Source organism: Hylobates moloch, unplaced genomic scaffold (assembly GCF_009828535.3).
Source record: "Hylobates moloch isolate HMO894 unplaced genomic scaffold, HMol_V3 SCAFFOLD_33, whole genome shotgun sequence".
NCBI classification, from domain to species: Eukaryota; Metazoa; Chordata; class Mammalia; order Primates; family Hylobatidae; genus Hylobates; species Hylobates moloch.
The window spans coordinates 2,365,793-2,390,221 of record NW_026652308.1 but is presented as its reverse complement, the minus strand read 5'-3'; the positions used below and the strand labels follow the sequence as shown (position 1 = coordinate 2,390,221).

Here is a 24,429-nt window from a genome sequence, read left to right as displayed (position 1 = left end):
GAACATCTGGAATTCTCAAATATTGCAGATAGGACTAGGACTGTAAATTGGCACAACCACTTTGGAAAACTGTTTGGTAGTACTGTATCTACTAAGGCAAAGTACGGTATCTACTAAGGCAAAGTACTGTATCTACTAAGGCAAAGTACTGTATCTATTTACTAAGGCAAAAACAGGCATTTACCCTGTGACCCAGCAACTCTATTACTAGTTACATATTCAAAAGAAAAGAGTACATATGTCTATCAAATGTTCATAACAGGCTGTGTGCCATGGCTAACACCTGTAATCCCAGCATTTTGGGAAGCTGAGGTGGGTGGATCATCTGAGGTCAGGAGTTTGACACCAGCCTGGCCAACATTTCAGAACCCCGTCTCTACTAAAAATACAAAAATTATCCGGACTTGGTGGTGCGTGCCTGTAATCCCAGCTACTTGGGAGGCTGAGGCAGGAGAATTGTTTGAACCTGGGAGGTGGAGGTTGCAGTGAGCCGTGATCATGCCACTGCACTCCAGCCTGGGCGACAGAGCGAGACTTTGTCTCAAAAAAAAAAAAAAAAAAAAAGTTCATAGCAGCTTTATTCATCACAGCTAAAATCTGGAAGCAACTCAAATGTCCACTCACAGAAGGGATAAATTGTGTTATATTCAGGCAATAGAATACCATACAGCAATAAGAAAAAAGTGACCTACTGATACATGTAATGATATGGAAGAATCTCACAGACATGATTTTGAGTAAAAGAAGCCACACCCAAAAGAGTACATACTATATATATATACTGTATGACTCCATTCATGTGTAGTTCAAGAGCAGGTGATACTAATTGGTGCTGAAAAGGGTCAGAGTGACGGTTACACCCGGGTGGAGGGTGAGTGGTATTGCCTGGGAAAGAGCTTAAAGAGACCCCTTGATGCCAGGACTGTTTGCTACCTTAATCTGGATGGTGGCTACAGCAATAGATATTAAGCAGACACGATATTCTGGGTCCCTGTCCGTATGAGGCAGACAACAGAGGCGTGCGTTCCTGCAGCTTACATTCTCTTAAGGAAGCCGGATAACAACTTTAGTAAGGCGTTGGGTGCTGTAGTAGAGGAACTAACGGTAGCTCTGGGCATATGGAGCAGGGAGAACTCAGGTATTTCAGGGAAGAGGGAAGACTTCTTTGAGGAAGAGATGGCTCAGCTGAGAATGATAAGGCTTTAGGCAGAGGTAAGAGGAATGGGAGGAAGAGAACATTCCAAGCAGAGGGAATAGTATGTGCAAAGACCTAGAGGTGAGAGAGTGAGGCACGTCCATGGAATTAAAAGTTCCATATGGCCAGAGTACAGGGGAAAAGATGAGGGTGGAGGGGTGAGGCTGTGGGGGTCAGCAAAGGTTTGCTTTCCAGCTTGGGAGGCTGAGGCAGGCGGATCACTTGAGTCCAGGAGTTCCAGACCAGCCTGGACAACAGAGTGAGACTTCTACTCTACAAAACGTTTAACAATTGGCCAGGAGTGGTGGCGCATGCCTGTAGTCCCAGCTACTTGAGAGGCTGAGGCAGGAGGATTGCTTGAGCTGGGGAGGTTGAGGCTGTGATCCAGCCACTGCACCACAGCTTGGGCGACAGAGCCAGACCCTGTCTCAAAAAAAAAAAAATAAAAAAAAAAATAGGTTTCGGATTTTTCAAGGACACTGGGAAGCCATCACATGGTTTTAGGTAGGAAAGAGTCAAGATCAGATTTACATGTTGAGAAACGACTCAAGGAGCCTGAGAAGTTGAAGTCCTTGCGGGTGGTCCAGGTGCGAGTCGGCGGAGGCCCCAGCCAGGGAAGAGGCAGGGAGCTGGGGCGCAGGGCATTGACGGCAGCGAGAGAGTGAGGAGTCCAGCTGAAGACCTCATGATGGAGGATGAGCCCGATGGAGAAAAGGTAAGGCTCTTCCAGAACTCGCCTTCATTTTAGCCCTGTTAGGAAAGGAACGTAGCTTCGGATCCTAGAGGGGGCCAGGCACCTGCAGTGTTGTGCTGTTTGAGTCCGCATCCGAATTTCCAGTGTCCTTTCCTTGCTCCTTACTTCCTCCTAGAAGGAGCCCTATGCTCCTAAAGTCTTTTGGTGCTGAGCCTGGGCAGTTTAGTTTGCTGAACTCTCGTCAGTGGAGTTAGTGGGTGGTGGTTTGGAAGGAGGGAGACAGAGGTGGAGGGCTTGTTTGAATGCACCAAGCCTTGCAGGCTTTCCTCCTCCCCGCGCTGGCCAGGTAGGTTCTTTTCAGTTCCTGATGAGGCAAACGAGAACAAAGCAGTCGAACAGCACCCATGATCGACGATACTTTGGGGGCGGCGTGATCAGAGGATTCCCCTTCCCGGGTACTTGCGTCTAGTCCTCTGACGCATCCTAGTTCAGAGTGGGTGGAAGGGCATGTGGAGTCCACAGCGCCCCCTCGCCCTAGGCAGGGTGGAGACAGCGAGACGACGCCCATGATCAGCTGGTTACAAAACTCGAGGAATAAGTTTAATATCTATTGGTCTGCAAATCCGGAGACCTTGCGGCCTCACTGGTCCTCCTTCCCTCTGAGCTATCTCTACACCCAGCCTTCGATTAGAAGGAGATTCAGAAGCAGAGCTGCCCGCAGCGAATACTTTTAATGCCCGGGCCGGGAAGAAAGCGGGTTAGGATCTGATCCCGCTGAATAGAGGACCCAGGAGCCTCCCGCCCCGGGTGCTCTGTAGTGCGGGGGCGCGCTGCGCGCTGCGCCTGGGCGGCTGGCGGCGGCGGCGGCGGCGTGGGCGCGGTGATGCAGGTGTGACACCCGCCGGCGCCTGCCTCCGCCCGGATCGCCCAGCTCCGCGTTAGCCGGAGCTGCACGCGGGGCTGCCGGGGCGGACGCTGCTCTGCCTGCATCCGGAGGCGGCCGCCAGCGGATTTCCCACCCAGGTAGGGGACGGCGTTGCTCGCTGCGGTGCAACCGACCCAGCCGGGGCGCGGACCCCGCGTGCGCCAGGGCTCCCAGACTCGCCTGCCTGGGCTGAAATAAACACGCTCGCACAGCTGAGTGCTGTTCATAGTAAATGGCACAAAAGACCGGAGAGTCTTGGGAAGCCGGCTCAGAAAAGCAAGGACTTGCCCGCTCCCTGGAGCTGTGCGCTTCTTTGAAAGCGGCCTCCCCAAGGGCTGTTTTAAAACCCTGTTTGAACTATTAGCGCCATAAGTAGTTTTGCAACTTATAAATGTCAGGCTGCTGGCATTTATAGCTCCGTTTCCATAAGCTTCCTAGCAGCTGCTTTTACTTTCAGTTACATTCTAGTAGATGGATTTTGTTATTGTTGTTGGTTTGTTCTTAAAGAACAGAATTCAAACGTGCTTACACCTGGTGACTCTTGGGGTTTGTGAGTGTGTATTTCTGTATGTGCAGGGCGCCCTCCGTAGGCGTGGGAGCCGTTTCTTAGGGACACAGAAGGATTTGTTTATGGACGGGTTTTAGCGCAAGGGAAGGAAAATGACTTGTTTTGCAGGGATGGGCTAGCCAATGCGTTTAGCCAGGGAGGAGCAAGGCACCGCTGTGTCTTCGGCAGACGGGCGGTAGAAATCTCTGCTGTCCAGGGTTCAGCAGGGCTGATGAAATACAATCCTTTATCTGGAAATTACAGATGCAAATTACTCCGTTTAAGGGTAACTTAACGTTGGTGTCTTGGGCTCTGATAAGAGCAGCCCCAGTGGGGTGGGGTGGGACGCTGGGGGATGCTTGCTGGCTTTCTAGCCCTTGGGGAGGTGAATGTGGGTGGCTTTGGGGCTCAGAGAGTGGCAGGTGAGGGGTGAGGAGGGTGCATGAGGGAGGACTGGGCACTGTAGTGGGCTCAGCGGTGGTTCTGGTCTATGCTGGTCTCCTCTGTGTTTCCGCTTCCTGCCCTTTCCAGAAGAGGTGACTTGTTCTGCTTGTTCCAGTTGGTGCAGTAGGTACAGGCTCGTTCTGCATCTTTCTTGAGTCAGCAAATACTTACTGAGCACTTAGTATTTGTCAGAGATGGGATTAGTCCTTGGGGATGCAGAGATGATGATAACAATGTCCTGGCTCCCTGAGGTTCACACCTGGTAGGGGGAGAAGCACTCGTAATCAGGAGGTGGGTAAGTTCATGATGGTGTTGGAAAAGAGCAGTGAGAGCAGAGAGGAGGAGGAAATTGATAGTGGCAGTGATTAGTATAAAAATGAAGCCCTCATGGATTAGGCATGGCATGGATTTCAGCAGGGACTGGGTCGCTGTCTTGGTTCTTCGGTCTGGGAGTGACCCACATGACTCTCCCACACCATTGCCATCACTGCCACTGGGTGGGCAGAGCTTTACAAGTCTCGGCTGGGCTGGTGTTTGCAGTACGTGACTAGACCCCAGTAGGCACAGGGTGACACCCAGAGAGGAGCACACGCAATACAAGTCAGACTTTTAATTTTTTCCTTTTTTAATGAATGGTTTTCCTGAATTCCAGGACTATGAAGGTTTTGAAGCAGCACTTCACAAAGGCCGGGGCTCTAGAAAATTCTGAGGGAGTTTCAGAGCAGATGAACTTCTGTCTGCTTCTCCCTGGGTCCCCGACCTATCTGTTCTTGTCCCAGCCCAGTTCGAAAGGAAAACTCTCCCTTCATTTTCCCTAAATGGGTGGAATAAGGGAAAACTAAAGCTGTTACTACCAGTCTTTTCTGGGAGATGAAAATCCAATTTCAAGGATGTTTCTTCCTGGGCCAAAGCTGTGATGGGTGAAGAAAAATGATAGAATGGAAAGCTCTTGTGTTATGTATTTGCCAGAGATGTGTGTTACATGTGCCTACATCATCATTAAGGTATTTGAAAAGCAGCGTGTGCTACAAGAAGCATGAGCGTGGATGCTCAGACAGACCTAGGTGAGTGTCTTGGGCAAGTTACTTAGCCCCTCTTTGAGCATTAGTTTCCTGATCTGTAAAATGGAGACAGTAATAGGATTCTTATAATAATTAAAGAAAAGGTACTTTAAAATATTTACCCATTGTTACCCGATCATCATATATAACTTGCCTGGCACAAAGTAGGTGCTCAAGAAATGGCAGTTCATTCATTAAGTTCCTACTATGTGTCAGCCATTGCTCTATGTGTGGAGAATACAGACAAAACAACCAAAAAAGCCCTCTCTCAAGGAGCTTAAATTAATGAGAGAGTGTGTGTATGTGTGTGTGTGTAAGATGATGGACGAATAAGTATAGAGTGTATCAGCTGATGAGACACTGTAATGGAGAAAAATAAAGCTGGCTGAGAGTACTGGGGAGTGCTGCCAGAGGGCAGGGTGGGGCTTGTTATTTATTTTTATACAGCTTGGCCAGGGAAGGCTTTTTGGTAAACGACATTTGACCAGACATCTGGGAAAGCGAGGGAGGAAGCCAGGGATTCTGGTAAATGACATTTTACCAGACATCTGGGGAGGTGAGGGAGGAAGCCAGGGGTTGCAGGCAGCACCTGCAAAACCCTGAGATAGGAGAGAGATGTGTTCCCAAGAGACCCAGAAAGGAGGCCACGGAAGCTGCTGTTGAGTCAGACACCAGGACAGCAGTAGGACCTGAGGTCATAGGGGCAACACGGCAGGTCTTTGAGATATTGCCTCTTAGGATTCCTATTTGTCACTATGATGTATATGCTGAGTTATTGTTTAAGGAACTGGATGAAATCCTAAACTGTGTGTTTAGAAGAAGGTTGGTTGGTAGACATAAGTACCTGTGGTCATTCAGAGCATACACGAATGCAGCAAGCAGAAAGCATAGGTCTTTGCAAGGCAACAGGAAGCATAGGAATTAAGGAAACTGTGGAACGTAACATTCAGATTTCTCCCATCTGGATGGAGGACTGTGTTTGTGCTTCTTTTGAATCTTAGTATTATGATTTTTTGTTTCCTTTCCCCCACACTGAAAGAAAAGGTCATCTTTAGCAAACAGGCCAGCAGTCCTTGCTAGATATTCTTTTTTCTTTGAGAATGAGAAGAGTTTCTATGATCATGGAAAAGTGTCGGGATCATCTGGAAATATGCTGACCTTCAGTGTACCATGGAATACATTTACATAATATCATATGGCAAATTTATTTAAAGCCTCTATCTTATAGTCTTAACATAAAGATCAGTTTGCTGCTCTGCCCTTTGGAAACTTTATTCCTCTAGAGAAAACATGGTTTGGGGATTTGAGAGCCTCATCACTCAGCTGTCCTTGGTGCAGAAGGGCTACTGCAGTGTGTTCCATGGCCAGAAATGGGGCTGGATGCCTGAGAACCTAGCCAAAGTTTCTGTGAAATAGAATGAGGTGAGGCTGGGTCAAGGTCAGAGAGTCTGGGTGGGTGTCCCCAAGTCCACCTCAGAAGGCAACATTTACTTCTGTGAATTTCCCCCATCCAATATCTGGCTTTTAGTATTGCTGCCTCAGAAACCTGATCTGTCTTTCCGGGCCACGTCACAGTGAGCTTGTTCACCTGCATGCCAGCTTATTGATTTGCAATGGTTGAGACACTGTGTGGCTTGGCTAGTGGGTCTTCTTCCTGCAGACCCCTGTCATAACAGCCAAATCACAAGGAGAAGGTCTCCTGAAGCACATTATTCAGAGCAAAGCAGCTTAGATGCCTACCCTAGGGACTGATTACATGCTTTAGGGCCAATCTTGCCAAAGGGACTACAGACCAAACTGCCCCTAAACTTAGTGGCTTAAAACAACAGCCATTTGTTATTTTCTCACATGTCTCTTGGTTGACTGGGTAGTTCTGCAGATCTGAGTTTGCTTGCTTGATTTCAGCTGTGCTTGCTCATGTGATTTTTTGGTCTGCTGATGGAGAGTCTGAGGGCTGGCTGCTTTAGGATGGCCTCAGCTGGATGACTTGGCTCTACTCCATGTGGTCACTCATCCTCCAGCAGGCTAGCTCGGTATGTTCACATGGTAGTGGCAGGAGGCCAAGAGAAAGTGAAAGCTTGTATGGCCTCTTGAGGCCTAAGCTTATAACTGGCACTCCGTCACTTTATCTTTGTCTAATGACAAAATTAAGATACAAGATAGCCCAGAGTGGAAAGTTAGGAAAATAGACTCCACTTCTTGATAGGAGGAGCCACATAGTCACATTGCAAAATGTATAGATACAGGGAGGGAAAGAACTGAGACATTTTTGCAATCAATCAATCAGTCTACCACAGGGACCTGAATGTTTATTTATTTATTTTTGAGATGGAGTTTCACCCTTGTTGCCCAGGCTGGAGTGCAGTGGTGCGATCTCAGCTCGCTGCAACCTCAGCCTCCCAGGTTCAAGTGATTCTTCTGCCTCAGCCTCCTGAGTAGCTGGGACTACAGGCGTGCACCACCATGCCCGGCTAATTTTGTATTTTTAGTAGAGATGGGGTTTCTCCATGTTGGTCAGGCTGGTCTCAAACTCCCAACCTCAGGTGATCTGCCCACCTCGACCTCCCAAAGTGCTGGGATTACAGGTGTGAGCCACCACACCTAACTGGGACCTGAACATTTAAAGTGCTCTTGGCTAGGTTTCCTTTTCTTCTGGACTCTGCTTGAATGGGCAGAGCCTGTACTTGCTCTTGTGACTGTCTCTTTTTCTGTGTTTCTGTGGTTGACCATCTAGAGATGTATGTATCTTTAGATAAATCATTCATTCACTAAATAAATATTTATTGAGTGGTCTCTATGTGCCAGGCATGCTATAGGAAGCAGACCTATCTCATGAAGCATTCATTCTAGTTGAGGGAGACAAATAATATGTAAGTAAATAATATATGTTTTATATCAGGTGATTAAGGAATGTTGAGCAGGGAAAGGAAGATGGAGGGGTGCCTTGTTGCATTGGAGTGGGAGGGTAGGGTAAAGTGAAGAGTGGGTATTTTATATAAGGTGGTAGGGTGACATGAAGGAATTGAAGGAGTGAGCCAGACAGTTATCTGAGGAAAGACATTTCCAGGTAGGGAGAACAAGTGCAAAGGCCCCGAGGAAACAGATAACTGGCATGTTCCAGGAACAGCAAGGTGGCTTATGTAGAAGGAACTGAATGAGACAGGGTGAGCGTGGGAGAAGAGATCAGAGAAGTAGCAGGGAGCCAGCTAATACAAGGTCCTGTAGGGCCTTGTGTAGACTTTAGCTTTTTACCGTGAGAAAGATGGGACACCACTGGAGAATTTTGAGCACAGGGTACTATTAGCTGATTTATGTTTTCCAAGGATCCCTTGAGCTTTAGAGCTTAGTATAGACTCTCGGAGGACAAGGGTGGAAACAGGGAGATTAGTCAGGATGGTACTGCAATGACCCAGGTGAGAGAGTGTGGTGGTTTGGACCAGGCTGGATAGTACTTAAAATGGTGAGAAGTTGTAATCCCAGCACTTTGGGAGGCCAAAGTGGGTGCATCACTTGAGCTCAGGCGTTTGAGACCAGCCTGGGCAACATGGCAAAACCCCAACTCTACAAAAAATAAAAAAAATTAGCCAGGTGTGGTGGCACATGCCTGTAGTCCTAGCTACTCGGGAGTCTGAGGTGGGAGGATCACCTGAGCCTGGGGAGGTCGAGGCTGCAGTGAGTCATGATAATGCCATTGTACTCCAGCCTGGACAGTGGATTGAGATCATGTCAAAAATAAATAAAAACAAAAAAAGATGGTGAGAAGTTGCTAAATTCATAAAGTAGGCAGGATGTGTGGATGAGTTAGATACTTAGGGTATGAGAATAAGATGACTTAATGAATTTTGACCTAAGCAGCTGGATGGAGTAGCACTTTAGTGAGGTGGAGAGGAAACAGTGATGGGGTTTAATTGGATATCCAATGGGAGATGTTAAGTAATTCATTTCATATGAGAGTCTAGAGTTCAGGGAAGAGTTTCGGGAAGGAGACATAGGTTTGAGTATCATTAGCATGTTATTTATTTTTCCATGAGCCAGGTCACTGCTGTATCACTAGTGCCCAGAATATTGTCTGGCACATTGTATATACTCAATGGATGTGTACTGAATGAGTGAATGGAACCACTTAATTACTAGAGTTGACTGTAAATCTTTGCTTTGGTGGATCTTGAAGTGTAACTCCTTGAAGTTATTTCCTTTCTTTACAAGGTCTCATGGGAGGCTTATTGTGGATCTCATGCACTAAAAAGAGGCTTTAAATGTGAAGGCTCCAATTGCTTATATCATACAGAAAGCAACGTGTGGTGACAAGTAAGAAAGAGGAACAAGTGGAAACCAAAAAATAGCTCATATTTTCAAAAAATGAGAAAAGATCCTTTAGAGGGAGGTGGCTGAAATTCAGGGGTGTGATGTTCTCGGGTTATTATTGTACTGCTCTTAATTTAAGATGAGGCAGAAGCAAGGAAGAATCTTGAAAGGGGAGAATTTTATTTAAATCAATTTATGCCGAGTGTCACCAGCTTGCTTGAGAAACCCCACATCTACAGTAGCTTGCATAATGTGTTCCTGTTTATAAAAGGAAGAAATAGGGAATAGCCTTCATAGGAAAAGGGGAGGGCTGGAATGACTTCAGCCTCAGGCTGTGGGTGCTGTCCATTTTCTCCTCGTGGTGTGGCTGATTCTATATAAGTTTTGTTTTCAATGATGTTGGTGAAGGGAGTGAAACAAGAAAAAGCAGGTACTGCTATTGAAAGTGGTTGTGTGTGTGTGTGTGTGTGTGTGTGAGAGAGAGAGAGAGAGAGAGAGAGAGAGAGACAGACAGACAGACAGAGATGGAGAATGTGCCAGTGGCGGAGAAAAAGAACCAAATCCCAGAAGGAAATGTGAGAAAGAGACGCAAGCTGCCCTTCATTTTTACATGTGGGTACTAGGCCTGACCACATGGGGCATAGGATGCAGCCGTGGGCTTTAGCATCAGACAGAACTGGGTTTGCACTCAGACTTCATTACTTTGTTTGTTTGTTTGTTTGTTTGTTTATTTATTTATTTATTTATTTATTTATTTATTTGAGGTGGAGTATCATTCTATCACCAGGCTGGAGTGTAGTGGCACAATCTCAGCTCACTGCAACCTCTGCCTCCCGGGTTCAAGCGATTCTCCTGCCTCAGCCTCCTGAGTAGCTGGGACTACAGGCGCGTGCCACCACGCCCTGCTAATTTTTGTATTTTTAGTAGAGATGGGGTTTTACCATGTTGGCCAGGATGGTCTCGATCTCTTGACCTTGTGATCTTCCCACCTCGGCCTCCCAAAGTGCTGGGATTACAGGCGTGAGCCACCGTGCCCGCTAGCTTTCTATGTTTTTTGAGGCAGGGTCTCACTCTGTCAACCAGGCTGGAGTGCAGTGGCGTGAACTCAGCTCACTGCAGCCTTGACCTCCTGGGCTCAAGCGATCTTCCCATCTCAGCCTCCAAAGTAGCTGGGAATACAGGCATGCACCACCATGCCCGGCTAATTTTTAAATTTTTTTGTAGAGTTGGGATCTTGCTATGCTGCCCAGGCTGGTCTTGAACTCCTGGGCTCAAGCGATTCTTCCACCTTAGCCCCCAAAGTGGTGGGATTATAGGCGTGAGTCACCATGCCCAGCCCAAGCTTCCTTACTTTCTAGCTGTGTGAACTTGAGCACATTATTTAATTTCCCTGAGCCTTGGTTTCCTCAGTTGTAAGGTGATGACGGTGGTGTGGTGTGGTGGTGGTGATGATGATGATGATAGTAATAATACCCAAGTGTTCTGCAGTCCCCTTCATGCTCCTGGACTTGGAACCATGTTGGTGTAAATATTGATTAAAGGATTACCATACCAGCGAGGGACTTCAAGATTTTATGTGAAGGGAGAGTTGAGAATTTGATGTTCACAGTGCCATTTAGAAGATTATTTGCATGGGGCCCATAATGTTCAAAATTAGACAAAGGGACAATAATAAAATGTCTAGCCTTATGGGCTAGACATTTCAAGGTGCCTCAGAGGAAAACTAACCTCCCTTCTCTGCAATAAGCCAGTCTCCTTAGTTCAGTTCTGCAATGTCGCGTAGTTTGTTGGAATTCCATGATGAAAATTTTGGAGTCATGTGTGGTATATAGATGCAGAAGGTTTCCTATCTGATGCCTTTGTGGCTCCCACAGAATCCACTGCATGGTGTTCTTCTGGAAAAGTCTGTGGTTCTTCCTGTTCCAGGCACATAGCAGGCATACAATACGTATTTATTAGATACATGGTGAATAAATGCTGCTGTGGTTTCTCTGTTGGCTGTGGCTCTCCTGGTTGCTCCTCCCAGCCTGGGCAGGAGATCAGCAGGTAAGTGACAGTGATGAGCTAAGTCTTTGGCAGGTACTCAGCAGCTAATGTTACCCTCTCTCCACCACCCTCATGCCTTGGCTACCATTCTGACATCCTCTAGATCAAGAATCATATACTCAGCTTTCCCTTTAAGCCCCCAGTTACATCCTCAGCAAAGCCAAAGCTCCCTTGCTGTCCTGACCTTTGATTACAGGTAACGCAACAGTGTCTCCTGACTTAGCAACAAAGACTCACACCATGGGTTCCCTGCTTCAGCTCCCACACAGAAGCCTGTGGTCCCATTAAGTCTTCCTGTTTTCTATACACACTTCTGCTCCACCCACCTCCTGTTCCCTTCAGTTGTTAGAGCTTGATTCTGTATGGTTTGGCAGGGGAGAGAGTAGCATTAATTTTCTTTTCACAAAAGGCAATTGAAAATTCTCCCCTAACGGATGACTGTCTAGCTCCTCAGAACTGAACTTCTTCAGGAGGCAGATAGGCCACATCCTTCCTCCTGTGCCCATTTTACAGATGAGACATCTGAGGCTCACAGAAAATAAATTACAGACAAAAGTACCCTTGGAAAAGTGGATGCACAATCTCATTTGTTTCCTGCCAGCTCTGCATAGATGCAAGAGAAGGTAATTTTTCCAGACCACTGGGGCATTCTTGAATCATGGATGTCTGCACCCAGAAGTTGATTGTTGAATCACAGGTGTCTGGATTTGGAAGTTGACTGTTCAAACTGGGAGCTTGGTGCTATTAAGTACTTCTTATGTCAACCCCAGGTGATATGTGTGTGGGCAGGCGCTCTAGGCTCCCAAAACTCATCTAGGTGTGATAGGTGTGATTTACAATTCTGTTTTCATGATCATTTCATGAGAGAAACCTGCAAATGAACACTGCTAAGGAGATGGAACAGAACACTTAATGGTTCTGTTAATGGATAAATGAGCTGTCCATCATTACTCCTGAGTGAGCGTGATTTGTTTTAATGAATATTTCACGGGCAGGTTCCTTTTCAGGTCCAGAATACACTCAAGGCAATGAAGACCTTAATTGAACTGTAGGATCTTACAGTTTCAGAGCTTGAAGGGAACCTAGAAAGCAGGGAATCCAAACTTTTATTCAAGGAAGGAAATAATTAAAAAAATTTTTTTTGATACATGTTCTTGCTCTGTTGCCCAGGCGGGAGTGTAGTGGCACAATCTTGGCTCACTGCAACCTCTGCCTCCTGGGCCCAAGCAGTCCTCTCACCTCAGCCTCCCAAGTAGCTGGAACTGTAGGCGTGTCCCACCATACCTGGCTATTTTTAAATTTTTTGTAGAGATGAGTTCTCACTATATTGCCCAGGCTGGATTTCCCAAGCAATCCTCCAGGCTTGGCCTCCCAAAGTGCTGGGATTACAGGCATGAACCACTGCATCCACCTCAGAAATAGCTTATTTGAATGGAAAAAAGAGCTGTCTGTCATTACTCACATTACAAATCATGCTCACTCAGGAGTAATGATGGATAGCTCATTTATCCATTAATGTGTTCTGTTCCTTCTTCTTTTTTTTTTTTTTTTTTTTGAGACGGAGTCTCGCTCTGTCGCCCAGGCTGGAGTGCAGTGGCGCAATCTCGGCTCACTGCAAGCTCCGCCTCCCGGGTTCACGCCATTCTCCTGCCTCAGCCTCTCCGAGTAGCTGGGACTACAGGCGCCCACCACCACGCCCGGCTAATTTTTTGTATTTTTTAGTAGAGACGGGGTTTCACCGTGGTCTCGATCTCCTGACCTCGTGATCCACCCGCCTCGGCCTCCCAAAGTGCTGGGATTACAAGCGTGAGCCACCGCGCCCAGCCTGTTCCTTCTTCTTAGCAGTGTTCATTTGCAGGTTTCTCTCATGAAATGACCATGAAAACAGAATTGTAATTTATAAGAAAAGAGGTTTAATTGGCTCATGGATTCATACAGTAAGTTAATGATGGAGAGAGGATCAAAGCTCAGGTCGGGGCTGTAGCAATGTTAAGTTCGTATGAGAAGGCCAAGAGAGAACAGGAAAACGGGGTGTGGGTCCCCTACATTGTCATGCTTAGAAACCCTCTGAAATGGCACAACTACTTCTCCCAAGCAGGTGACAGCCTGGTTAGGCCCCTCAACAGCCTCCTCTGATTGCTCAATCCTCTGCGATTTTCCCTGCCCAGCTCCCAGAGCCCAGGCCCAGTGAGGGTGGCTCCTGTGTTGCCTGCCATCCCTGCTCTGTCGCACTCAGAATCTGACCGTGGCCTCTCGCCTGATCTGGGGTGTGGCAGATGGCGCCGAGGAACGGAGCCCAGCTGGCACGTGGGAGGCTCTGTGGGAGACGAAGAGGCACTGTGGGGTGGCCTGCCCTAGGCAAAGTGCTGGGCCTGGGAGATGGGGCTGGAGAGGTCATGGGAATGTCAGGAGCCTCTGTCCTTGGCCCTGGAGGGCTCAAGGAATTTAGTTCCACCCCTAGCACCATGACAAGTGACGAACACATCCCATACATGCCGGTGTAACGGTCTGTGAATTAAATGCAGCCACTTTAATTTTTGTTTTTTAAAGCAAAGCATAAACATGAAGCTTTAAGGAAAGGAAAGCTATAGGGTAGCAATGTAAAGGCAGTAGCTTGAAACTTAAAGCAAAGAAGAGAAACTCAAATGGGACAATGGAGAAGTAGATGAGGAAGGGTATATGAAAACAGGGTGGGGTGCTGAGCCAACTTCTCCTATTTCCCATGATGGATAAGGCTTTTTTTTTTTTTTTTTTTTGGTGGCACTGCCCACGTCTGTGGCAGAAAATCTGTGCTGGGCTCCCACCCTCACATCACAGGAGTGGTGGCCGCCTGCTTCTTCAGTGGCCCAGCATGCAGCATCTTGGGGCACTACAGAGGGCTGTCAGAGGCCAGGCTAGTCCTATCAGGTTTCTCAGTTTCACCTGTGTCACTCCCAAGTTTATGTCTTGTTACTTTCAGCCCTTTTCCTCTAGACAAGCAAGGCCCCTGCTGGCTGGCTTGGCCTTCCAATCAGTTCCTGGATTCTTGAGCAAACTCTTACCTTCTTGTGGTTCTTTGAGATGGTGCAGGGCAAAGAGCCCCAGAGCCTGTCTGCTTAGGGCTCTGCAGTAGGGGAGCTCATTAATTAATACTTAGAATACAAGGTGGGGAGGTACACGCTGAGATAATTGGGGAGTGTGAGGCTGGAAGCCGTTGCTATTGCTGTATGAGGAAAGAAGACGGGGGGGCCAGGGAAAGCTATTGGACAGGGGAGGGGATATTGTCTGATAGCCTTGAAGGTTGGGCTGTTGTGGGGAGGATAGGGAATGGTTTCAGGAGAAGCATATAGACCTGCAAATGCATGGTTGATTTTGGAACAATAGGGCATTTGGTGTATTTGTCTGTTCTTTCATTGCTATAAAGAAATACCTGAGATTGGGTAATTTATAAGAAAAGAGTTTTAACTGGCTCATGGTTCTGCAGGCTCTACAGGAAGCATGGTGGCATCTGGAGAGGCCTCAGGAAGCTTTCAATTATGGAAGAAGGCAAAGAGACCGCAGGCATGTCACATAGCAGAAGCAGGAGCAAGAGAGAGAGAGGGGAGGTGCCACACACTTTTAAGTGATTAGATCTCATGAGAACTCACTCACTATTGCCAGGACAGCACCAAGGGGATGGTGCCAAACCATTCATGAGAAATCTACCCTCGTGATCCTATCACCTTCCACCAGGCCCCACCTCCAAGACTGAGGATTGCATTTCAACATGAGATTTGGGCGGGGACACACATCCGAACTATGTCATCTGCTGTGGCCAAAACACGGGGTCTGAGGTGGTATTGGCTGGGGGTGGGGTGAGGGTTGGGTCGGGTGGGGATAGGGAGAAGGGGGATGGGGAGAAGTTTGGTGAGAAGTAGCAGGACGCCCACTAGAATCTCTTGTGGGTTTAAATGTTGTCACTAGATGTGCCAAGGAAGAAGAAGCTCGAGAACCGTGGTGATCCAGAGGAGCTGGTTGTCTTGGCTCCTGAAATGCTCCTGCAAATGTTGAGGTCGCCGCTGTCCTGTGCTTCAGCCACGATGTGTGGCCGGGTGTGAATTAAGCGGATCACAAGTTTGGTTTGATCTTGGTCACAGATCTCCATCCAAATAGAGAAGCAGTCTTGGAAACTGTGATTGATGTCTGGGAGATGCTCTGAGGCACAGAAAGATCCCAGAGAGCATGGAAAGCATTTAAGGAAGAAAAAGCTTTTAGGTTGTCGTTACCCAAAACAAATGGAGTGGAAAGTTCTGTTTGAAAAAGATGAGAGAGAAGCAAGGGAATCAGGGAAGCAGGATTTGCCTGTACTTCTTGGGTAGTTACCTGGATTACATAGTTCTACCCATAACTCCTCAAAGACTCACTGATTAGGGGATTTTCCTGCTTTCTCTTTTTCCTCATCATTTTGGATACATTAAAGACATATTACAGACCATCTAGAAAATAGGACAAAGAAAAGGAAAACCTACTTATAATCTCCACCATTTATGTAGCATTTTGAATTCTATTCTTTCTCTTTTAGAGACAGGGTCTTGCTCTGCCACCCAGGCTGGATTACAGTGGTGCCGTCATGGCTCACTGCAGCCTCAAACTCCTGGGCTCAAGAGATCCTCCCACCCCGGCCTCCTGAGTAGCTGGGATGAAAAGGCAAACACCACCATTCCTGGCTAATTTTTATTAAATTAATATTTTTTGTTTTTTGGAGAGATGGGGTCTCCCTATTTTGCCCAGACGAGTCTTGAATTCCTGGCCTGAAGCGGTCCTCTCACCTTGGCCTCTCCTAAAGCAGTGGGATTACAGCGTGAGCCACTATGCCTGGCCCAGATGTAATCATATTAAGTATGCAGTTTAGGAGCCTTTGGCAAAGACCAGCTGGCTTCATTTCCTCCTCCTCCTGGGCACGTAGACTACATCTCCAGGCTTCCCTTACAAGTGGGCGTGGCCATGTAACAGTTTCCTTGATGCGGTGAGAAAGGTGTGCTCTTCCAGGCTCCTTTTCATCTATTGGCTGCCCCTGCATGAGGCTATCTCAAGTGCGAGAATAAACTCTGCCTATGCTAAACTACTGACATCTTAGAGTTTGTTTGTTGCAGTAGTTTAGCTGACTTTCACCCACACAGAAGCTGAAATTTCAATGAGCGATTTCTCATAAGCTTATGGGAACACGTTGAGGGGGATCCAGAGGCATGTTTCTTGATAACATAAAGATTAAAAGGTTATAGCTGAGCTGTTGGGTTGCCTGTAGCCTGGGCGCTCTTTAATAGAGAAAACGACTGGGGTAAACATCCAGTTTTTTTCCTGTGATGAATATACCAGGAGCATATATATCTGAAAAGGCTGAAGTTCAATATTTTCCCTTTTCTTCTCTCATTGTTTCTGACTTCTACAACATAATAGGAATATATTGTAGAATCCCATATCATTTTTAAACCAAGAGGTTCTTTCTGATACAGGTTACATAGCCTCAGACAACTTTAACTTCTCAGAGGCCCAATTTCCTGATCTTTAAAATAGTTGCAGTAAGGTCTATTTTCTGGGGTTGTTGAGGCATTGAAGGAGATCATATTTGTCAGTGCGTAGTAGAGTACATTATGCACAATAGGTGCTTTCCCACTGGACTATGGATTCCCTGAGAGAAGGACTGTGCCACCTTGTCTACCACTATAGCTCCAGTGTCTAACACAGTCCCTGGCACATAGTAGGTGCTTAATGGTTAGTTATTTTCCAAACTTAAAGTGCCTTAAAGATACCTGTGTATTAAAAGGGAGAAACAATGTACCCTGGATTGGAGAACTGAGAAAGGTGTTGGAGGAACATGGAGAAGGTCTGGACAGTCTAACACCTTAGCCTTGAGGTGCTGGGAGGGTTAATCTATGAGTTCACCACAAGGGTGAGAGAACAAGAATTTACACAAGAAGACGGGGAAACATCCTATCTCTAATGTGTGTGCTTGGGATTGCTCTATATTTGGATGATAACTCTCTCATCTGAGGTTAATCCTCTTTGTCCAAGTCATCCAGCCAAGGGATTAACTGCTTTAAACTCCAGGCCTCGCTGGCCTTGACAATGTGAGCTTGGTGTTGCTGGTGCCCAGGGACCCAAGGGGTCTGTTTTTATTGACTCAACACACAAGGTTCCTCTGTGGTTATTTAATCCCAGCCTCTTAATCCTGTGGAGGAAGAGACTGAGGCCTAAGAGGGGAGGTAACTGTTTTCTTGCAGCGGCTTTATGATGAGAACCTCTGTTTCCAGCTTAGAGTTCTCTTCTGTACTCTGTGCTAGGCTCCAGGGAAGGCTTCGGGAAAAGGGCCCTAGCTGAAAGAGCAGAAGAACGGGTCTCTGGGAGTGCTCGTGCATTGATAGAAATTCCATATTGTGTTCTGGGGAAGTTCCCACTCTGTCTGTCAAAAGCCCAGCCTGCTCCCTTGCTAATCAGTGGGCTATTTGGAAACATGTCCCAGGGTCTGGGTCCTCCAGCCATTTTCTAGCTTTGTGTGCTCAGTCCATGATTCACAATCTAGAATGAGAGAGCCTAGCCCAGCTGGGGTCACATGCCCATTCCTGAGGGCACCATAACTATGACTCCCAAGATGGCATGTAGTGAGGAAAGGGGAGTTTCTTAAAGGAACATTGGAGAGTTGTTGCTGAAAGAAGGGGACATGGGTCCTGAGCAGGCAAAGCCCGCAGACGTCCTCTACATACACTGAGCTGGTTTCTCTTGCTGAAATAAAGATTACAAAGTGCTACCTTTGTTGGTGAGTGTCAACAACTTTGAAAGTGGGCAATTTCTCCATCTCCCCTTCCTTTTTTTTTTTTTTGAAACAGAGTCTTGCTCTGTTACTCAGGTTGGAGTACAGTGGTGTGATCTTGGCTCACTGCAACCTCTGCCTCTCAGGCTCAAGCAATCCTCCCACCTCAGTCTCCCGAGTAGCTGGGACCACAGGCACCCACCATCATGCCTAGCTATTTTTTTTTTTTTTGTATTTTTAGTAGAGACAGGGTCTCGCCATGTTGCCCAGGCTGGTCTTGAACTCCTGAAATCAAGTGATCCATCCGCCTTGGACTCTCAAAGTGCTGGGATTACAGATGTGAGCCACTGCGCCTGGACTTCCTTATTTTTTTCTAAGGGGTTTCTAAGGGGTTCACATTTTTATAACCATCTCCTTACTTGCCCTAGTCTTGCATTTTAAGAATTAAACTATGTAAAATTCAAATATGTAATTCTCCCTAAAATCCCTTTTACATTTATTTATTTATTCAGCAAATGTTTATTGACTTCTCATTGTGTTAGGCATTAGAGTTAATGATAGGTAAGGAAAACGTGATCTCTGCCCTCAGGGTGTATAGTGTAGAAATTTGTAAAGAAGCTTTGTTTCACATACACCTTAACAGAGTACATGCACACACATACATACACACATAAATATACATATATAATACATTATTATATACTTCAGAATTTCTAGCTTGCTTATAACCTGAAGGCCTTTAAGCCCAACTGCTGCTCATCAGAAGTCCTAACTTGGTTAAAGAAAGGGGTACATTGTTGAATCACAATAATGAAGAACATTTTGCTAAAGAACATGACTTTGCATTCTCCCTGCGCATAGAGCATCTTGGAAGTTGAAGAGTTAAAAAATCCATCTTGGTATCAAACTGCCTGCTACTCTGTTCTCCTAAAACCAGGAGGGAGTGGGTGGCCTTCATTTGTGCTGCTTCTGTTTGCAGGCTGTGAATGAGGGCTGGCACCCCTGGCTGCTTTGTTGTTGTGTGGTGGTGTTTGAACACCGGTCAGCATATTGCTTTGCTGTTGTCACGTTATTTGTATAATCCCAGCAGCTGGCAATTGTGTAATAATTTTTGAGAGCCCCAGATATTTGCTTAGAGAGAATAAAAATAGGCAGAGAATGAGGTGTGCTCTGCATCCTGTGCAGAACGTTGTATGACTGCACTTCACAATGACAGGATTGTTTCTTGGTTAGAATTCCCCGTGGGACTTTCCCTCCTCAAAGTTCAGAGAAGGGTCATGCATTCTGGAAGGGAAGCCTGTCTTATCCTCTTTGCATGCACTGACAGAGCTAGAAAAATTGCCTCAGCCCTTGCAATCTGGTCAGGCTTGTACTGATAGGGAACTCATAAATGGCTGTATTAGTTTGTTCTCATACTGCTATGAAGAAATACCCAAGACTGGGTAACTTCTAAGGAAAAAGAGGTTTAATGGATTCACAGTTCCATGTGGCTGGGGGAGCCTCACAATCATGGAGGAAGGCAAAGGAACAGCAAAGGCATGTCTTACATGGTGGCAGGCAAGAGACCATGTGCAGGGGAACTGCTCTTTATAAAACCATCATCTTGTGAGACTCATTCACTATGATGAGAAGAGCATGGGAAAAACCTGCCCCCATGATTCAGTTACCTCCCACCAGGTCCTTCCCATGACATGTGGGGATTATGAAAACTACAATTCAAGATGAGATTTTGGTGAGGACACAGGCAAACGATATCAATAGTCACAATGGTTTTGAGCCTGAGGTTTGTACCAGTATGCAGACAGAGCACAGAGCACAGAGCCACATCTTTGTCTCCTGCTTTTTGTTCCATGGTGGCAAGAGTATGGGTCTGGAGTTAGATTGCTGGGATTGAAGCTTGTCTCTTTCATTTAGTAATTGTGCTAAAATTCTCTGCACCTCAGTTTCCTAACCTGTAAAACAAGGATAATATTAACTAGAATTCTATCTTACACACTTGTTAAAAGGAATGAATTAAAGGAGACAATACAGTGCTCAGCACAATGTTGGACATATAGCAAGGGTATTAATTAGCTGCTACTGTATGGCAATAATGCTGCCTAACAAATAACCCTAATTATTGCAGTGATTCATACAACAAACTTTATCTTACTTATGAGGTGGCCAGTCAACTGGGATTGGCTCTCCTTCATGCTGTAGGTCAAGTTCAGGTCTGCTTCATGCGTCTCTCATCTCTCCACCAGATGCTACCAGCAGCTACCAGGGACATATTCTTCTCATTCTTCTCATGCCCAATGGAAGGAGGACATGAGGAATGCTAAACTGTCCTAGTACATTTAAAGCCTCTGCACTCATCATGTTTGCTAACATTTCATTGGCCAAGGCAAATGACATGGCCAAACCCAAACCCATATCAGTAAAGTGGGAAAGTATACTCTTCTCACAGTAGAAGACATGGCAAGAATGTGGATTATAATCATATCACATGGGGGAAAAGAATTGGGAGTAAAAATTTGATCGACCAAACTAAGTTCCCTGTGTAACAAGGTGTTGAGTGGGACTTTTTTATTGCCCCGAATGGGCATTCAGATTGCAAATCTAAAAATAAAGTCTTAGACACTCTGTTTGTTAAATAACTGGAATTCCTCATGACTTTCAAGAGGTATCAAAACTGGCTTTGGGACCCACAACTCTAAGCCCCTGGGTCTATATAAGTAGAGGGATAAAAAAAGTGGGTAGAATTTTTGAAATCTTGGCCTGTAACAAATACTAGCTTGAGGTGAAACACTTTTTGCTCCCCATAAAACCAAGAAAAGGGCCTCCAAGAGACTCCCTTATGGGGAGTGGAGATGCTTGCAAAAAGGGAGACAGGGTACCTTGCACCCTAGCTGGGTGTTTGCTGATCCACGGTTCTGGTGGAATGGAGTCTACTATTCAGGAGAGCGCTTTAGAGGGTTTGATGTGTGCCCTGGATTTTGGGGCATAGAAGACATAGAGCCTGGTGCCTCTTCTAGTCTGGACATTTTGGCAGGCAGCTGATTTAATGGGGTAGCCCATGCCAGCAAGAAAGATGGGTGGTAGTACAGTGCTAAGGGAAGAAAAGAACATTTTTTCCTTAGCACTCATTGAGGGCTTGGGAAGGTACAGAAAGCTCCACAGGAAGAAGCCTGATGTGTAGGGGAGGAGCAGGAGCCCCAGGGCTGTCCAAGCTCAATCACAAAAGGGGGAAATCTGCCTGGAGAAGAGGCTGGGTGTGTGGACAACTGGAGGGTCTGAAGCGGGACCCAGCTGCCCCTTTCTGAGAGGCTCCTTAGTGCCCAAGAGGGCCAAGGTGAGGCTGAACACTGTCTCAAGAAAACTGTATACACAGAAGCCACCACATCAGACAGCCCAGTCCAAACCAGAGCCATGCCAGGGAGGGACATCTCTCTGTCATCATCATCGTAATAGTTCTTGCTGTGATTATGTTTCACTCATTCTTGTTTGAATGAACAAAATTAATCTACTTCCTTCCTCCATTTCTGATTCCTCTTCATAGCTTCTTGCCTCCTCTCATCAGCTCTGTGTGGAGACTTGCAATACTTTATATACCGGTGAATGAGCTGTCTCGGCTTGGAGGCAGGGCCTGTGGGGGTGGGCATGCTGGCTGATCCGCTTGGGGCTCCCGGCTTTTACTCCTAATCCTCAGCTTCTGTCTGTCCTGTAGCAGATGGAATCCTCTGCAGGATGCTCGGCCAGTTGATCCACTTTTTAAAACAAGGCAGGGTCCAAAATACATAAATAAAATGCTGGCAGGGAGCATGTCTTTGCAAAGAGCAAAGGGTTGGCATTTCTAAGGCAATAAGCTTTCCCCAATGGTAGGAGCTATCTTTTTAAGGATAAATCCTTTTCTAATTTGACAATCTTTTAGCTCTCAGGGAGATATTAAATAGCTCCAATGGATAAAGAAAGAAGTTAAGATTTCCTAAGGTACTTTGTCATTTGAGACGCGAGTACAGAGCTATGGCCAGCAATTCATTTGTTCTCATGCTTAGATCTGGGCCATTTGGTGACCTGCCTGAATTTAGCAAGTGACAAACCCCACTCCTGGCTCTGATTGTGTAAACTGATACAATACCCAGAGTGCGACTCGTTTCAAGCTTTGCGTTTGCCAGGGATTTGGAAATTACCCAAATCTATTGCTGAAATTAGTGAATATTCAAGTTTCCATTCAGGTGGCTGGTTTCCTTATGCCTATTAACTTTTTCTTTCTGATTAGAAAGGTGGTATTTGCCATTGAATACAATTTGGAAAATAGGAAAATTTATAAATGATAAAGCTCTTCATTCATGCTGCCAAGTTGCATTCTAGAAAGCTTGTTCTAGTTAACCTGACAGCTAGTGCTATGCACGTCCCCCTCAATGCATCTTTGTTTGCAATGAGTATTATCCTTAAAAGGGAAATCAAACATTGTCAATTTGTTAGGTGAGAAAATATTTTATTTTTCATGTATTTGATTGCTTATGAGATTGAGCACTTTTATTTATTGACTGTATGTACCCTTCTAAACATTGTTTTTCCATGCTGTATGTCCATTTTAAATTAAGCATTAGTGTTTTCTATATTTGTAAAAGCTCTGCATATATTGAAGATATTATTCTCCTTGTTACTCTCATAAGAAATACTTCTAAGAAATATTCTCATAAGTGTTGCAAACATTTTCCAAATCGATTTGCCTTTGATTCTGTACTTGTGTGGTCTCCAGCCTGGGTACCAGAGCAAGGCTTTGTGTATTAGTCTGTTTTCACACTGCTGTAAAGGACTACCTGAGACTGGGAAATTTATGAAGAAAAGAGGTTTAATTGACTCACAGTTCCACAAGCTTAACAGGAAGCATGACTGGGAGGCCTCAGGAAACTTAAAATCATGGCGGAAGGCGGAGGGGAAGCAAGCACCTTCTTCCCATGGTGGCAGGAGAGAGAGAGTGAGGGAGGAAGTGCCACACGCTTTTAAACCATCAGATCTTGTGAGAACTCACTCACTATCATGAAAACAGCATGGGGAAATCTGCCCCCGTCATCTAATCACCTCCCACCAGGTTTCTCCCCCAACATTTGGGAATTATAATTCAACATGAGATTTGGGTGGGAACATGGAGCCAAACCATATTACTTTGTCTCTTAAAAATGCTTTGTATTTTAAATAATAATAGAGGCCTGGCACGGTGGCTCACGTTCCTGTAATCTCAGCACTTTGGGAGGCTGAGGCAGGCAGATCCCTTGAGCCCGAAAGTTGGAAACCAGCCTGGGCAACAGGGTGAAACCCCATCTCTACAAAAAATACAAAAATTAGCCAGGTGTGGTGGCAGGCCCCTGTAGTCACAGCTACTTGGGAGGCTGAGGTGGGAGGATTGCTTGAGGCTGGGAGACTGAGGTTGCAGTGAGCTATGATTGTGCCACTGCACTCCAGCCTATGTGAAAGAGTGAGAACCTGTCTCCAAAAAAAAAAAAAAAAAAAAGAAAAAAATAAGAAAAAAAGGAAAAGTAAAAGAAACATTTCACGTATAGAGAACTTAATACAGTCTAGCCTTCGAGTTCTTTAAATTCAATATCTCATTTAATCCTTCCAGTTTTCTCAACACGATTCAGGTGGCAGATGGCAGAGCTGCAGCACCCACTCAACACTTTCTGATTCTGAAGCCTGAACTGTTAACCTCTACAGTCTATACGGTCATCCCCTCGCTTAAGGTTTTTGCAAATTGTTTCCCATGGTTTAAGGTGGCAGAGAACTAGTCTTTTAACACACTAGTTTTGGGTCTTATGTTATTAACTCGTTTCCTTTTTTTTCTCTTTGAAATAAAAAAGTGTTAAGGTAAGGCTAACTTTGCTTGAAGTTTAGTGAGCACTGCTGATTTCGAGTCAAAGTTTTCTTCACGTCAGGCAAGTTTTTATCTAGTGCTATGGTTCTCAATCCTGGCTGTACTTTAGAATCAGGTGAGAAATTTATTAAATTCTTTTTCCCCTAACCCTCCTGAGAATACTTAAGCCAGAATCTCTAGGGATGGGAGTATAAATTGAATTTTAAAAAAATAAGCTGCCCAATAATCCTAATGTGCAGCCGAGACCCAGTGACAGAGCAAACCTTCAATTATTATTACTGTTTCTATTGTTCCATTTTCCCATAATTCTTGGGTAGAATCTTGCTTCTTTTTCTTTCATGCCTATTATGTCATTATTTTTTGCCTTTTTATATTTTTTTCTTTTCTGTCTGAAGGTAGACTTGACATTTGGGCAAACTGAGCAGGGCACACATTAGCTGGAAGGGAAAGCAGAGTCGGCTTAGAGATGAAAGCAAATAAGATCTGAACACCAGCTCTCTTGAACCACATGGGTGCTTATCTTGCCCAGGGAATTAATTCCTTTACACCACTCCTTTTCCCTTCGCACTCACCTCAAGAAAGCATCTAT

At 45.7% G+C, this 24,429-nt stretch overlaps 1 protein-coding gene across 2 annotated transcripts in view; it reads left to right on the top strand.

Annotated features, from left to right (window-relative positions):
• Positions 1-1,858: 1,858 nt before the first annotated feature.
• Positions 1,859-24,429, top strand: part of LOC116463335 (synaptic vesicle glycoprotein 2B) — a 195,311-nt gene continuing 172,740 nt past the window's right edge. Inside the window, exon 1 of one of the 2 annotated variants that reach the window (XM_032146398.2) lies at positions 1,859-1,910. The gene's annotated coding sequence lies outside the window, so the exon portion shown is untranslated. Of the gene's footprint in view, positions 1,911-2,807; positions 2,913-24,429 lie in introns of those variants that run through there. The other variant, XM_032146397.2, reaches the window with a different exon arrangement.